General features: G+C 31.1%; 1 protein-coding gene across 2 annotated transcripts in view; it reads right to left on the reverse strand.

The window, feature by feature from the left end:
• The window catches only part of LOC116765342 (nephrin), a 205,221-nt gene extending 189,301 nt beyond the window's left edge, over positions 1 to 15,920 (reverse strand). For both annotated transcript variants that reach the window (XM_032654796.2, XM_032654797.2), the window contains exon 1: positions 15,723 to 15,920. The gene's annotated coding sequence lies outside the window, so the exon portion shown is untranslated. The remainder of the gene's footprint in view (positions 1 to 15,722) is intronic.
• Between the last annotated feature and the right edge of the window lie 2,312 nt (positions 15,921 to 18,232).

Here is an 18,232-nt window from a genome sequence, read left to right on the forward strand (position 1 = left end):
GTATGCCTGATTAAAACATTTCGTAGTAGATAATAATGAGTTGCTATGATTCTGTCGCTCTGTTCCTCTACCCACAAAAGGTTTGGTGTAATTTCTCATCCCCTATTTTATTTAGAACATGAAATAAAACAAAACAAAATGTCAATGAAGGAAAATAATGATTAAAATTATAATTTTAAAAGTAAAAAGTGATTAATTACGTTTGTTTCAAATTATTTTTACAACCTATTTTAACAAGTTTAAAGGGCAGATTTTCTATTTGAGTGCACATTAACAATTTTTTATTTCTATATTAGCCTTAACATGAATCCCAGCATTTTTAATTTCAGTTTCATGAAAGGTAAAACCTTTATTTAATATCAGTAAAAATTTTTTTTTTTTGTATAAAAAAATATATTTTTATTTATCAATTTTTATTATTATGAAATGAAGACACACTCGATTATGAAATATAATCGAACAATAATCAAATCGTGGTTACCGGCGCTAACCAATAAAGGTAATGTATTTTCCCGCAATTCCATAATCGGAATTAAAATTATTGTAAACCGAGTGACATATATAATGTATTGGGATCTAAATACACACATTTGTCATTAGACTTCATTAACAATAGATGGGGGATCACAAAGGATCATATTTGTCATTTAAATTGAATTAACATTTTAAAGCATTCAATATGTTTTGAAGTGACGGCGTTAGAGTATCAAAGGTTTAGTTATCAGTTAGGTTCCAACTGAATTTTGGCAAATCATTGATTGATTTTAATCCCATTCAATTCGTTTAAGCTAAACATTGTCATGGTGTCTTATTATACAATAAAATGGCATTTATTTCTGTTAATCTCATAGTATCGAATAGATAATCAGTTTTGGAATTTGTAATTAGTTAGGCAATGAATAAATAAAGCATTGTATTGTCATAGCAGTAAATAAACCTTCACAGTTATTTTACATAACATGATATCCACGTTTATTTAAGACAATTGAAAGAGTTTTATCCGTTATGATAAACTAATCTCAGTATATTTACATATAATATTTTTAATTGTAATATTCTTATAGTAGAACAGAGTTGTCACTAATACAATATGACTTTGATGAACGACATCATTAGACATATTCGTGTCCTCGTAAACGATTATCGTTAAATAGATGAAGTCACAATAAATTATCATCAAAGTTTCCTTGTTATTTGTATGTTTGTATTGTTTACAAACATCAATTCGATGAATGTGATTTTTCAAAGTGTACATTGATATTTATCACCACACTTCAAAGCTCCTCCCGGATGTTAATTGCCTGATATAAAGCGAGGCCTCTTGGCCTTTAAGTTAGAGATAAACCAGCCTCTATAATTAATTATACGCATTTGTAACTCTATACCAACGTTTTCTTGAAACGAGATGATACACGCACACCCAAATACACCAAAAGGCGCACGCGCACAAAAACACATTTCTCGAAATAAATCCAAAACCAGAATTTTGTTTTTTTTTTTAATAAATAATAAAAAAAATATTCTGTATAATTTATTGGAAAATAAATATTTTAATATATGCCAAAGTTATAGTAAAGCTTTTTGACAAAACATCTGCATATTTATATAGGTACAAGTAACAGGTACATTCAGAGAATTTTTAAGAGGAAAGGAAAGAGAATCATGTTTTGCTAGTTCTTTCATATATTTCTAGTGGGAATTTCTTACTACCATAACGTCAGTAAGCTAGTAAAATTTTGCAAGTGTGGATATAATAATGACTTGAAATATCGATCGCGAGAGTTATTTCTTGTCTATCAAGATTAATCGTGACCATTATCGTTATGAATATTGTAAGATAAAATAGTTTACAATATCAGAATATCATAATTGAATGAGTAAAACCTTGAGTTAAAAAAATATTATTTGCTTATACCATACAACATCAGAAGTGATTCTGGTGGAACCTTTTTTACCGACTAATTTATCTTGAGGTACTACTAATTGGGTTGACGCTGATAAATCTCAAGTATTATAAAGATATTATCCTATCTAAAGATGTAAATCAGAAAAAATATACAGAATCAAGTATGAAAAGTAAGCCAGTAGAATTTGTTTTGGCTAGGAAACTACGTCATATGTTTAGGTCGTCTATCCCATTTAGACTCATCACTATATCTCCCAAGACCAGAATTTTTCGATAGTGTCCTATCAAAAATGTTTGTTATATACTAAGATATCGAAAACTAACTCATTGTGTGTCCCTCCCTATACTTCATGGCATTAAGACGTCATGTTAAGAGTTTAGCATCCAGCCAAATAAATTTACTACTAGGCAGCTCCCTAACGTAACCCTCAAAATTTCCAGAAATATTCTTGGCAGTTCTGATCTCTGCTTATATTTATAGTATTTATAAAAACGCACTGATATATAGTTGATTGATTAGACATTTTAGCAATTTTTTGCTAAGATCGACACGAACGATCGCCTAAAAATAATTAAAAGTTTTCGTTACACTATAAAAACTATGTAGTAGTTAATTGTTTACGACGAATTATCGAGAGTCCAATCTAAAACTTTTCCGTTTCGCATATCAATATTTCATTAGACACAAAAGTTTAGTGAAACCAAGTCTCGGTTTGCGGTTTCATGTATTAATTATGCTGTCGTATTCGTTACCAATAAGACTACAGTCATTGAATAAAGCATGCACATGCTTTAAATACCTTTTTTGTTTCAAAATTTTGTAAATATACTAGTAAATTTAAAGTTACTTATATACTCAAAAAAACTTGTAGTAGAGTTAATCAAATTGTAGTAAGATTCGACAATGTGAAATAAAAATATCATGAATTTGTTAACATTAAATGCTGACCTTTTTAATTAATCACACATCATAATAGAGACATGAATACATGACACGGCTTCATTTAATGACATCGTCCTTTGCGTAATGATCGTTGAAAAATGCTTATTAATAAACTCAACAAGAAAACACGCAAACTGATCATCAGCCATTTTTATAGTCTAATTAATTATTCGTGGTACACTTATACGTTAATAATTATAACTTTTGTAATATGTCTATTGTCGTGGTAGAAAAGCAGGGAATATTTTCCAATTGTGCATATGAATTTTAAAAGTTTTTTGTAAACCATTCTTGATGTTTTGTGAAAACCAATATAGTTTCAAATTTTTTAAATTGGCTTGATAATGATTTCATTCATCGTATATGAGGTAAAATAATTCAAATGTGGGATAAAATGCACTCAAACAGCACAAAAAGTTTGAAATGGTATTTTTATTTTAATTTACAAAGACGTACATTGACCGACATCTCATCCTGGAGACATACATACACGTACTAGATATACATACAGCAAGAATCATATGCACATTAATTAGGACCATTTAAATTTTTGCTCTTCTTTATTATTTATCTAGTCATTTTGTATTACTACACGTGTCATAGAAGGGTCCACTGATTAAGGTAGGATCGAATCTCCCTTTCTCACCTCATATCGGGTCTTCGGGTCCAACACGAAACTTTCTTGCTGAGCGCGCAGATCGGTTAGTTTAGTCTGGTGATGAAGAACAAACCAGAGAGAAGCAACCAGTGCGGGGCAGTTCTACAGCTGGCGTCCGTGAGTTCTGCCATTTCCCTAAGCTACAGATTTGACGTTAAGGTTGCTGAGAAAGAAAATCTTCCCCATTTCTTGTCTGCAAGAGTCCACGAAGTCCTCGACAATCCGACAGAGTCCAGAAAGTGCTCGAACTCTGCTAGCGCGCGATTTGGAGAGAAATACGTGCCAATAATAACCTCCACGTACTAATTACCCAAACCGGAATGGTATCGGAAGTAGTGAAAGGAGTAATGGACCTTGAGAATACAACCACAGAGAGAGCGCCAACAGTATCCCCCGTCTAATCAACTTCCTCAGCTGCCAACGTCAAATTTCTGCCAACCTTAGACCTTCTGTGGGTAGCCCTACAGGAGCGACTGCTAATCTTATGACCAGCCGGAAAACCCAAGTCGATACGAAGGGAGCACCGACGTACTTCAGCACTACTTGCCCTAATGTGAGTCGTAGGCGTATCCTGAAGAGTCCGACTTAACTCAAGACTACTACCCCCAAAAGGAAATTGATGAATCAGTTCCACAACATTTAAAACTACAAATAAAGAGCACGATAGCCTAGTTATATCGAACCAACTGGACCGCGATATTCCGAAGGTTTCAGTTTCTCCTCCTGCTTGTGTCGTTGAGTTTTAAATTCATCTTTTTCTATTTAAATTTTAATTCAAATAGGATCTCAATGCTTAATGCTTTTAATATAAATAAGCGGACATAAATAAATAACATTCTCTAATAAACAAGTAATATATTTTTAAATATGATAGTTTTATTAACTGTGTATATAATTTCTCTTAATAAATAGATGGATACAAAATAACAAAAACAATATTACATTTTTTAGATTTTTGTTGTTGTTAGGAGGATTTTTCTACACCTTCGCATTATTATCGATGCAGCTTCCAATACACAAATAAAACCGTAACTTGACCTCAATAAAGATATACGGGACCGAAAGAAATTGATTAAAACTATGTATCATACGAAAATTCCAGTCCTGTTTTATTTCACGGTCCAATTGCGACGACAAATCGTAAAAACACTCAAACATCAGCAGTAAAGTAAGGAGTGACATGAACACGGTTTTCATTTCATCGCAGAATCTAAAATATAACATTTTAAATATTTAAAATTTATGTCTCATTATTATTGACCAAATGAATGTAAAAATCTCAACAAAGTTATGTTTGATATATACAAATGTTATTCCGTATTGAAACAACAGCCGTGATCATTATAATAGCATTATAGTTCAGATAATCGTATTATGTACATAGTTATTAATTTAAAGGATCTACATATCTGAAGGGTCACGTAGTCATTATAATATATACATATATACCATAATACTTGTCACAGAAAATTGTTTTACTTACAAATCTAAATAAGTATATACTCACATATATATATACATATGTGTGTGTGTGTGTGTGTGTGTGTGTGTGTGTGTGTTTTACAGCCATACTTCTGTACTTAGTATATTTTTAATATATTGAGCAGATGTTTAGTTAAGTACAGTTTTAGGCTATTTAGTGTAATAAATACGTTAGTGTCTGTTAAAATTACTAAATAAACTTAACATACTAAACAAATGTTAATGTAGCTATTTATAGTGCTGCGGTAATCATTACCATTGGTTACTGTGCTTATTCGTGTAACTCAAATTTAACACGTAGTTAATTTCGTTTATATCGCAAATTATAATATTATATTACCTACAGTGGTGTGGCGTGATGTGATCCTAAAATGTTTTAAAGTTTTTATATTAAAATTAAAATATTATTATACTGGCTCCGAAAAAATCCTCAAAAGAAATTGTAAAGATATAGAGAAATATTTAAAATATTGTACATTTCAAACCAATTGTGATAGGAAAACGTTTTATAAGCTCCAGCCGTATCAAGTAATATAAATTTTATATTTATTCTCAAATCCCAACAGAAATAACTGAAGATCCTTGCATGTTCTCATATTTAATACTGGCTCCAAATCCTAATAACCGTGCGCCGTAACTCCGGTCCCTAATAAAGAACAGACCTCCTTACAAAGGACAGATAACAGAATTACTCAAATACTGTAACAATCACATCATCAAATAGAAAAGATAAAACTGTAATAAGGTTATTTCCATTAAATATATCCCATCAAAACTCTGTTTTTATTTATAATTCTGAATATTTATACACCGGCACCACTTGATTGATATAAGAACGAAAAATATCATTCATCTGTTTGTAAAATGTCTTGTAGCCTCAAAATGTTATAAAATATGCTAATATATTTCAAATATAAAGTACAATTTACATAAATTTGAATTGATTAAACTGCTCATAGAATTAATGTTTTTAGTTAATGTAATTATTAAAGTACCTTAAGTTAACAAAAGCCGACTTTTTATTTAAATTTCGCAGTTGCTTAACCAAATTAATAAGTCGAGAAGTAGGAGTACAAAGTAAAAAGAAACTCATCCATCTCTCGATACCCCGGGTCGAAAGTTAGGAGGGATGTAAAAAATAGAGGAAAAACTAAAAATCGGCCTCGGCGGTTCACGATTTCGCCGACACGAGGTCTCATTAATCAATGTTATGTCATTCAATTGACAACAAAATCACAGCAATACATAACGGTCGTTTAAACTCACTCTCTCCTTCGACCCGAAAATTATATTTGCTTAAATTAAATTTCACTTAACTTTCTGTTTCCGTACAATTATCATTTAGAAATAAAAATACAACTTATCAAAGTGTCGTTTATGTATGTACAGATGTATGTTGGGCAAGTTTAAATTAAAAAAGTACGTCAAACACATCTTTAATGTAGAACTACAGCTCACAACACAAACTACAGATAAACGTAGTGTATCGTCTTTTGTAGTAATCGTTTCGATCAGCTTCAGGAAAATGGGCTCTAGTTGTTATTCGTGTTCTTTTATTGCGACTTTAATTTACATTAATGATGTTGTAACATTTGGAGTTATTTACATTTTCTACAAATCATATCTGCTTAAAGTAAGCAAGTAAGTAGTAAACCTAGATGGATGGATGGAGGCTATGGTCTATTGGTGTGGCTGCAGGTGTGCTCTCTTCTCAAGGAATATAGAGAAATAGGATGGAGCATCAGGATTAAAATAAATTGTAAGGATGTTCATTACTCCAGACACTCTCTGTCGTCGGATCAACGGAACACAGCGGTAATAAAATCTCCAGTAATCGGATTGTACTACACTGGTCCAATCAGTCCACACATCACGATTCGACCTTCCATACACAAAAGTGATAATTATAACCAAAGTTATTTCTTAATTTTTTTTAAACGGCGGTTACTTTACAGAATTTTTATACAAGAACAGTAAGTGGAAACCAGCCGAGTATTTACATGAATATTACATTGATTATTTAGATCGATTTTTCTATTTATACATATTTTCTTTGTGAGTTGTGAAGACCGTTAAGAGTGATCATCTTAAACATTTATAAAATATTACAAATTTTGTTGGAATGATCCCCGAGCTTGGCGCCAGGGTAGTTACACGACATGCAAAGTGTACATTAAATTTCATTGTTCATACATAATGGTGCCGACTTAGAATATCACCATCATATTATAGTTATTAATAGTTTCCTTACAATAACTGAATGTTATAGAAATTAGTCTACCATTACCGACAACGAAAAAACTTCATCCTTAAAAAAAAAATTCCTTTTAATTCCAAAAATAATTAATAAAAATACAGTTGCTCTAGTCTGATTGTGAGTATTCCAGATCAGTAAGGATATAACAGAAACCAAAGCAGTTCAAACTTTATTACAACCTCGTTGTTTTAGGTCATGTATTTCTCGTAACAGGAATGGAAGCAATAACTCTGCTAGTAACTGATGAATATTATACTATAGTCTAACAAATTACAGTGGTTTATAATAACCAATGTCATAAACACCGCTGGTCTTCTGTGAGAAATTAATAAAAGTTTTCGTTGATTCTATTCATTATCGTTATTTCACTTAAAATGATAAACAGCTATATAATTCTCAATTTTCTTCAAAACATCTTTTATGTTAGGGAGATTTAAAATAATAATTTATACAACGAGTACTAATAAATTAAACCAATATAACGACAAACAAAATTTATTAGAATATATAAAAAAAATTGCTTGTAATGAATAACCTGGTAAATTTGTTACCCTCATCCCGTTTTTCCATTTCAATCAAATTCGTTTGATTTCCTGTATCTATGTTCAATCACAAAAATGTTACGAATTTAATTAGCGATTCCCCAAAAAGTGCCAAACTAGCGAAAACCTGTAATTTATTTTGATTGTTCGGCAAATAGCTTCCAGCGATATATCATTCAGAACACGTACGTGAAGATTTGCCGTCCAAAAGCGATACAATATTGCCACGTAAAATTAGTCTGCACTAGCAAAATATTCTTTATATTCTACCAAATAGAGTCTATAAATTCAGTCGTTAGTTTTCTTTACATGACTATCTTCATATTATGTGTTTATTAAAGCTCTTGACCCAGCGCTATCAGATCTGAACACTTTGGTGAAGCGCCCAGAGTGTGCATCCGTGAGGGCGTCATTTGTTAATGACGGGTCTTGGGTTGAGACTTGACTGGAATTTAAAATTGTTCCGTTCAAATTACGAAATGCGAGAACATTTTATGTACTCACTAATGCCAATATGAATGATAACTTTTATGTACATTTTATATATTCAACATACATACGCCGTTCCTATAATATTCGTCCGTCGATAATTTCCTTTAATAAAAATATTAATTGTCAATATATTATAATAGCTCAAATAAAATCGTTTCATTTTGTATAACTCCGCATTTTATGTTCCTCTAAGGCCAACAGCGAAAATTATCTGAAAACACTTTACCGTAATTAATGTTACTTAACGAACATGAGTATTATGATATGAAGAGGTTGTGGCGCATGTAACAGAAGATGGCGTTTTATGTTATTGTGTGTCGCTGTTATTAACATGGTTTTAAATGAGTAGAATGAAAAGTTTAAATACCAAAAAAGGAGAGGCAGTGTGAAACTTCGCTGGATATTTAAAGGTAACTTTTAATCATTTAATATTGTACGTTGCAATAGATTTAACGCCAAATCTCATGTCTTAAGACCTCTAATTGTTGAATGTGAAATTTGACAAACCCATATTCTTTTAAAAATATAATTTAATACGTGACTACTGGGTAATAATATCCTATATTTAATTTGTAAGTATCTCCTCAGCAAAAAAAAATTCTCCATCTATGGACGGTCTATAAATAACATACTTTTATTTGTTATATTTCAATAGAATTATATACAAATATTAATACATTAAACCTTAAATAAAGCAGCCAGATTTGAGAATTGTCTCGCTATAAAATGTATTCCAATTGTCATCCTTCAAATAATGCTTGAAGACACTTTACATTTGATAACAGAATGTATTAAACGAATATTAGTATATATTTTGCGTTTGTACTCTCTGAATATAAAATCCTTTGAAAAAATACCAAGTTACCTACGAAGTAATTTAGATTTAAAATCTCCAAGAAATATTGGAAATATGAAAGCTAGAGTCGCTATATGAAACGATGCCAAGAGTGATGCATGGAGCCTTGAGTATTCGACAGGGTGACCGATGGCGCTCACAACATTTACTACTATTTATACTATAAATATAATATTGTTGCATTTTCCTCTTGTGCGACTGTTTGTAGGGTCGTGTACATTCTCCAGTTACTACAGAAATACTACAATCGTGACCCGTGACTTGATCTCTTTACCTTATTGAACCACATACACTCCGCTTCCTCATATTAATAAGACGCTGACAAGAATTTTGCTTAACGTTCACATTAAACATTTATGACTCTTATACATAGTATTTTGAATAATATTCTAGACTCTCGGTACACAAAAGTACTTAGAATATATTTGGGGCCAGTCTGCCTTTGGTTTGCTATTTAATGCATAAACTTATTGTAAATAATATGAATCATAACCTCTTGTTAAGCTCTCAATCGAAGCGTACAGGATATACAACCTATTAATAATTTATAGAGAAATCAAATAAGGCAGGTATCTTGTCCTGTCTTGTTACAGTGATTTTAATTTTTGAACTATGCTCATGAAAGAAAGGATTTATTTATTAAGGAAGAAATTTATTAGTGGTAAATTAACACACACATTTGTCATTGCAATTACTTATGTTTAATGTGTATACGTTATTAAATTCATGAGAGAAAAGAGAAGATTTTTATTTAATGATATGTACTGCATTTCAACATTCGTTTTTTAAAGTGTGTGACCATAAAATAGGAATCCTTTAAAATTATTCGATATAACAAATTCTTACTGTATTAAAATCAATGTAAACAAGAAATTTTAATATTTTCATCATCGATGCAAGTGTAACGTATACAAACAGTTATGAAAAACAGAAAAAGCTTACCAACATTATAAGTTAATCAGCTTACTGTGTTACTAAAGTCAAAGCGTTCAGAGTTTACTTGTGAAAAGCTTTGACTTTGTTTTTCTACTTAAGATTCAATCATATGAAATGCTAGCATCAAAAATAGAATAATAAGAACATGCTATACATATAAACATCAGAATTGAAGATAATTTAAAAATACCACGCTACACGTTAACACTTGGAGCTTATGTTATAATCCTTTCAGACCTGAAAAAAATTCTTTTCCTCATTCGGTTTAATAAAAATCCTGTAGCTCGGTATAGGTACAGAAAAAGATTTCGACAGCCTATTTAAGAAGGAAAATAAGTTTTTCTCTGTTCAAACGTACACATCACATAGGTTAAAATTATAATGAACAAAGCTACTGTTAAGCATTTCATAGATAAGGAAAACGATTTATCCTTGCGCCTCCTGAGCAGCGATGTGTTGATACGTGATCCCAAACAGCCCACCAATTGATAGAAAAACATTGGATATATTCTATATTGTAACACTAATTTTTCAATGATACAAATTTATTGTAATATATTTCTAGTAATTTAAAACATTCTAAGATAACAAAACGTCTCTGACAAAAAATGTAATTTTGGAAGCGACCCTTCCTTCTAGAGCAATAAAATGAAATCCAACATTTACCTTTTTTCACGCAGTATTTTAACGATTGGTTCCTATTTAGAAAGTCATCTATACGTGTAAGTCTGTACACGAGACGGTGTTTTATAAACAGTTTTCGACTTTAAAATTTATTTCTCCGGAAACCCGCATGAGCTTCACTTGTGCCGGTGAGAGGATATAATATAATTTTACTTTAAAGACTATGAAACTTCGAAATTTAAAATATTTTAGCATAATATATCTTCATAACACTGCTTTTATGAAGGCTTTCATGCATTATCTAGAGCTGAAAGATAATTACTCTTCCATGCATAATGTCCGTATGCAAATAGTTTCGAGTATAGTTCTATCTACACACACAGATAAAGATACACCCACAAACAAACTGTTTTCATAAAGAAGATGTTTTTGTTATAATTAAAAGTTACATTAAATATCTTAAACTATGGTTTTCGGATATTATTTATTTTTTTAATTTATTTTTACTCCGACGTTTGAATGATGAAATGAAGATTAAAGTTGTTGTCCGTGCTCACGGTCGCTGTAAAGTAGTCCCACCTTTAGTTAACATGTAAAATAATAGAATAAATTGAAAATCATAGTTAAATTTAAAGGTGTACTTGAAAAAATACTAAATATAATTTATAAATAGCTTCATCTTTTCCACGAGTCACGGGTCTGGGTGGTATACATTGTATTGTATACTTACCAATATTTGTATTGAAATTGCAGGAATTTCGAAAATGCGAGACAGAGAGATATGCAGATATTAATGTAGTTAATATTACGACGATGGTTATTTGAACATCAACAAAATATAATCGATACAAGTAATAGCAAATAAATAATACTGTTTGTCACAATACTTATGTGTAGAGGAACGGGACAGAGAGCTATGTTAATATACAGGGACTGGAATGAACCTAGTTATGAATTATAACTGTATTAGTTACTCGACAGTCAGCCTGTTTAAATGAGATTTCTGAGTAAACACTAAACATATACGTTTAAACTGAGCGGGAATACTAGTAAAACTGTTCCTACTTCATTTTAATACTATTAATTGATATTTATTTGCTTTTCTAAAAATAGTGTTCGATAAAATAAATAAAAAAATTTTCTGATATGAAAACATCATTAATATGAATAAACAAACTTGAACCTTCGTAAAACACAAACCCGATAAAGGTAACTCCATACAGACGGTCTTACTTTTATTGAACTTATCAGTGAGCCTTATGCCGATGAGTATTTAAAGTTGTACAAACACAGCGAGGCTTCGTTTCCTATGAAAACTTATATAAATGCACCGAATGTTTTTATTGGTTTCTGTAATCTTTTACAAATAAAATCTTAAGAGTATTGAAGCAGAGATCGCTTTGATGTACTTTTGAAACGTTAATTAAATATTTTTAATGGTTATAACTTGTGCGAATATGTTTCCTTATCTGGTGTATACTGAAGTGCTTCTGTTTGTGCCCGTGTTAGTAACGTAGTGTAAAATAAAGCTAACTTTAATTTATTCTCTTCAGATGAATGGGTTTACTAAACCATCTTGCCAAGTCAGGTTTCGTTGAAGCTTGACCTGGATATAGATTTAATTTTCCAGTGTCGCTCTTGGACCTCGTTGTCTCTCCAGTTGATTGTACATCTAAAGCTTCTTTGTAAAATAACTTTCTTCTAATATAATATCCATGGAATTTAAATTCTATTTGTCTCTTGTTTAGAAAATATCTCCCACCTTTACTGTTCTTATCGAAAAGTAATAATAATAATAATGTGAAGCTGTCTCGCTGCTGTTATAACATGATGACTGGAATTTGTTATAAATTATTAACATTGTAGGTACCTAAATATTCACCACAAAAATTCTTATTAACAAAATATTTTTGATTTAAAAAATCACAAAACCAACAAAAAACTTAAGCCCACACAACAGCAGTTAAAATATTGAGTTGTAAGATGTGTTATGCTGATTAGCTGTGGTGTATTGAGTCAACTTATCCGCTATGTTTGTAAAACAGCCCGCCGTCTATTTCCTTTACTCGCCAGCTCGGAGCTTTCACAAGATGACACATAAAAAAATGTAGGGACTAAGCATTTCTCTCAATCAGACATATTTCACTGCATTGTGCATACATTATGTATTTTCTTTACCACTCAATGGCAATAATAATTGCACACAATGGAACCATATTGATTTATTTATAAAGAGATTTTTATAGAGAGAACACCTAACTATCTAAATAAAGACTATTTCTAAAAATATTTGCTAAAAACTTGGAGGTATTTGTTTGAATACTTTCAACTTTTTTTTTTGTTCTTGGACAAAAACAAATGAAAGCATTTGATAAAGGTTTTTTTATAAGTTTCTGTTCAACCGTTACTCAACTTTCATTCAACTCATTGTGAATTATACAACATTAACATATTATTATCTTTTTACAGAGGATGGAACGAATGAGTACAGGTTTCTACTAAAATATTTATTTCGTTTAGTTTGCGTTTGGATCGACACAAACGGAGCAGGTTAAGGGAAGGGCAATTAATGTATTAACTATAATTAAATAAAATATACTTTTCTTAACTAATTGTTTACATCTGTGCGTAACTGTAGTGGTCTAGCGGGATGCTTCAGAACCTTACCAAAGATCTTTAGATAGTTAGTGAACGAGTATCGAACAAACATAAAAACATTTAATCACTTAAATTAATGACGTCGCCGAAAATAAACAAACCCGGTTTCTAGAAAAGCAAATAAATATCAAGTAATAGTAATCAAATGAAGTAGGAACAGTTTTACTAGTATTCCCGCTCACTTTAAACGTATATGTTTAGTGTTTACTCAGAAATCTCATTTAAACAGGCTGACTGTCGAGTAACTAATACAGTTATAATTCATAACTAGGTTCATTCCAGTCCCTGTATATTAACATAGCTCTCTGTCCCGTTGCTCTACACATAAGTATTGTGACAAACCGTATTATTTATTTGCAACCAACGAAACTTATCGACTTACTGTTACTGTGAACATAAATCATGTTGAAGATTTCAGATGATGTTTTTCCTATGTCAGAATTCAAAATTCCAAGTTTTGATCCTCATGAAAAATGTTTCAGAGCCAATACAAATATTTTACATTTTGAAATAGAAGTTACTTAGAAAACAAAGTTATTCTACGAACAAAAAGGAACCTACAGTATTTAAGACATTTATCAATTACGATGTAAAATCTCATTTAACTTCTTATTTCATTAGAAACTTAATATCAAGAAACTTGGATTCCACAAAACGAACCGAGCTTACTCGACACTTACATTAGCAACTGTTCCAAAATATTCCTATTATATATATATATTATAACTCTTATAATTATCACCCAAAGAGCGTACAAATTTAAGTCACAAATTTTATTTTAGAAATATTATTTTCTATTCACTGAGTTTAATAACTATATGAAAATAAAAAGCCTTCATTTAAATATTACAGATGAACCTTTATGCTAGAGCTATACAGAATACGCTCGTATTTGCAGAATTCAAACGTTTATTATAATAATTAAAACTAAACCATTTATCTGTTGCTTTTGTTGCATGACGCTATTCACGTCGAGGTGCATGGATGACATTCACCCTCTCAAGGCTTTGAATTATAAAACTCTATTATTATTGCTCACAGTTACAGCATGGAACTTCGTTCAACATTTCGTGTTTCTAAGAGGCATCACATTTTTGCCGTCAGTTCGTTGTTTCATTGTTGCTTTTTTCTTATAACGTACCAATTTTCGTTAGCGGCTTCTCTCGCTGTCATTTCTTTGTAAGTTTTGTTAATTATTCTAGGTCTATTTCTGTATTAAAATTTATTGAAAAGGTAAAACAGTATTTTTTTTTTTTGATGCAGGAGTAATTATTTTTTATGATAAATGCCTAAGTTCCTATATTTTTTTTTTGTTGTAACAAAAATGAATCCTACATTTTAAAATAATAATTTATTGATTCCTAACTCGTATGCTTAATGTATGAGGAAGTTATATTTATCATTATATCAGAATTCTGACAATATAAGATGACGTCTTCATTTGTCGATAATTTATGTATATTTTTTGAAATAATAAACAACGACGTAATTTTGTAACTTTGTTCAAAATATAAGTAACGATAACATTAAGTAGTAACAGAAGTTTGAATTTGAATGTTTGTCATATTTCGCTTGAAATAGGAAGAGTACAAATAGCTTTTGCAATTTATTTGAAACAGAGTTACGTTTCTGAAAATTGCAATAAAACGGGCTTAATTAACTAACTTTTGGATGTTGAAAGAGTAAAATGTTCTGTAGGATACTTTTCTCATAACAAAAGTTTTCATCTTTTTCAGCGGTCGGAGGTTAAAGTCTTATAGCGAGTTATTGGATCCAATGATGTCATTATCACCATCGACCTCGTTTAATGTTTTAAAATTTTAAAAACTAATCTTGTTCCATTAACTCCACGTGCCCTATTCTACAAATTAGTTTCTATTTCGATATTAGATATTTATTGTTTGATTATTATTTTAAACAGTCAGAGTAGTTCAAGGTAGATAAATATTATATAAAATCTGTCTAGACCAAAGGGCATATTAATATTAATGTTAATTTAAAGGTACTTCAAAATTAACTATAAACCACCAGTTTCGGCGAAAACTACCTTGGGATCAGTTTACTTACATTATATATTAAATATACAAAATTCTATTTTCTCCGTTAAAGGTTCTGCGTGTTTAGAATTACAGTATAAACTAGATCCGAACCTAAATACCTTTATATAAATCGTAAACAACTAAGGGATCCCAAGAATCTCGTACTAATAAATATCACAAATTCGTCCGCTGTGCAATTATAACTGTATATACAACAGTAGTACTGGTACATAACTGGAACAATTTTTATTTGTACCGATATGCTTAAATTAAATTCCGTTCAAATGATAAACATGAAACAGCGTAAATAAAAGTGGAAAGTTACTTACAAATATTAGATGTTCATATGAAAACAATGTTACATATTCAGAGACTAATTTCCCAGTGGCTTTAGTTTGTTCATATAGTTGAACACACGTGCACTAGATCCACAGCACAGCACCCACTCGATCGTCACTAGCACTGTCGCGGACCGACCTCCAACACGTCCTTCCACCACGGCGTCGCGGTGTCTACTGAGCTCTGTATCGGAGGCCCGCGCCGCGCCACCCTCCAATTCTGTCAAAGAGTTTCACTCGGGGTGGCAGAATTGTTAGACGCTAGCGCCGAAAACATTTTCATAAGATATAACTCTTATTTCCTATCGGCTTTATGCTCGTATTCATATCTTGATAGTTTAATTTTGCTGCGGTGTTACTATAAATATTTTGTAGATACAATATTATATATTATATAGTAATAATAACAACCTACAGCGTAATGAATAGAATAAGCGCCAAGTTTTATGAAACTAAAGGAACTAAGTTTAAGGGATATTGAAAGTATTTTAATACTTAGTAGCCAAGATTATGTAACTAGTGAATGTCTTTTGTGTGTATTTATGAAAACTATTTCATCATCATATTTATCTTTATCTCATAGGTTCACTAGATTTGGCCTTTTGAATTTTCAATTTTGAAAACTTCGAAGTTCCCAAATATCTTTGTTTAATATCACTACAAGTCGATATTGGAAAATAGCAAAAAAAAATTCTTTTGAACAATAAACCTCCCAGGATTAAAAGATGTTTCAAATATAGCTTATTTACAATTAGAAGTAGTTTTCTTATTATCACACCGTTCGTATTGCAATTTATTGAACCTACTGATGTAATCATAAGACTTAGCAACTCTCACTTAAGGCCTTACCTGTATCACTACACTGAAAATAATAAATAATGTACTAAATAGATTTTTTATTTCCTTGTGTATAAAAAAGTCCAAATAAGAAGTTGGTTAGGACACGTACAGTCGTTGACCGTAGAAGATTGACAAATGCAATTTTTATGAGTTCGCCCGCGACTTACGCTCCGCTAATGATGGCGCTGTACAAAAGCAACACTTGCAGAAAGAAAAACCAACACCTCACATGAAACTGACCAATCAGCGAGGACTGTTCCTCACACACATACATCTGTTTGTAGAATTGCAAAGTTAGCAAACTTAGAGACGTAAATAGGGTCTGCTTTGGCTTTTATCTGTAGCGGGCTGATCTAAATAGGATGTAAACACAGATAGCGCTGGTTGAAGTGATGAATGTAAAATTTGTAGGGCCTCGAGTCATTTGAAGTTTCAAGTGGTAGATTAATAGGACTGCACTTGTTCACGTGTCGTTGCTTCCAACTCGGTGGTAAACGTTTTCAAATATTATCTTATAAAATGAATAAAGTTCAATAAAAGCCTTTTGCAAATCAGCATAAATTTTCATAATATTTTTTTCTTCATGCATTGTTATGAATCAAGACAACACCACGGTTTTAAATATCAATAAAAGTTTGATTCCTATTGTACGAGAATAAAGTTTTTTATTCGAATATTGAAATAGAAAAATTCTATTGCAATAATTATAAAATTCGAACTGTCATGATTCTTGATACTTGATAGAACCGTCAGACGTTGTTCGACATCGTCTATAAAACAATATACTTTTTATCCGCTCCGCGCCTCAAAGAGCACGTGCAATGGTTCGCTCTAGAATATCTGATAAAATTCGTTAACGGATATCACAGCTTTAATCTTAATAAGACTATAACAGACTTGTTTGCTATCAATAATATAATGAATGAGACCCCTCAATATTGTTAGTAAAGACGTTTATGTGAAGTTAATTGAAAATTGAGAAGTGATTTTAAAGTGAGGAGTATATTAAAATTATTAATTAAGAAAATTAACAAATTATAAGTTAATCAATTAAACATAAAGAGGTAATGCTTAATCTTAATATCAGAAGGTCAACTTAAGGTCGGTTTCAGCCATCAATCGGTGACACGAGTCTCGGCTGTGACGTCTGAACTTATCACATTGACACTAAGATAACACGCAACACCACCGCTGATGGTTATATGAAAAGTAACGAAGAAAATTAATAAACTATTCATAAGAGAATGTTATGAGGCTAAACGTACAAGACATTCTCGATCTATTGTAATTTTGAGAGATACAAGTTAAAAAAAATAACAAAAATAAAAAATGGCTTACATTTTTACGCCAGAAAATTTGATGTGAATACGACTGTAATCGGTTCATCAAAAACCAATGAAACTCAATGTCACTGAGTGAAGTGCAAAAGTCAGTGATCACTATCAAATAAGTTTCCAATAAACAAAACACAAGCCGCATGTTATCGGAAAATTCTTGGAAAATATCATCAAGACCTAAACAAACAAGTATCAGCTCCATAAATCAATAAACATATTTTAATGTGATACTGTGAAAATATATGATAATGTTATCGTTGTTTTGTTTAAGTGACAGTTTAATTAAATCAACTACCGAACTTCGCTGGGACGACGACGTTGTAA

Source organism: Danaus plexippus, chromosome 2 (genome assembly GCF_018135715.1).
Source record: "Danaus plexippus chromosome 2, MEX_DaPlex, whole genome shotgun sequence".
NCBI lineage: Eukaryota > Metazoa > Arthropoda > Insecta > Lepidoptera > Nymphalidae > Danaus > Danaus plexippus.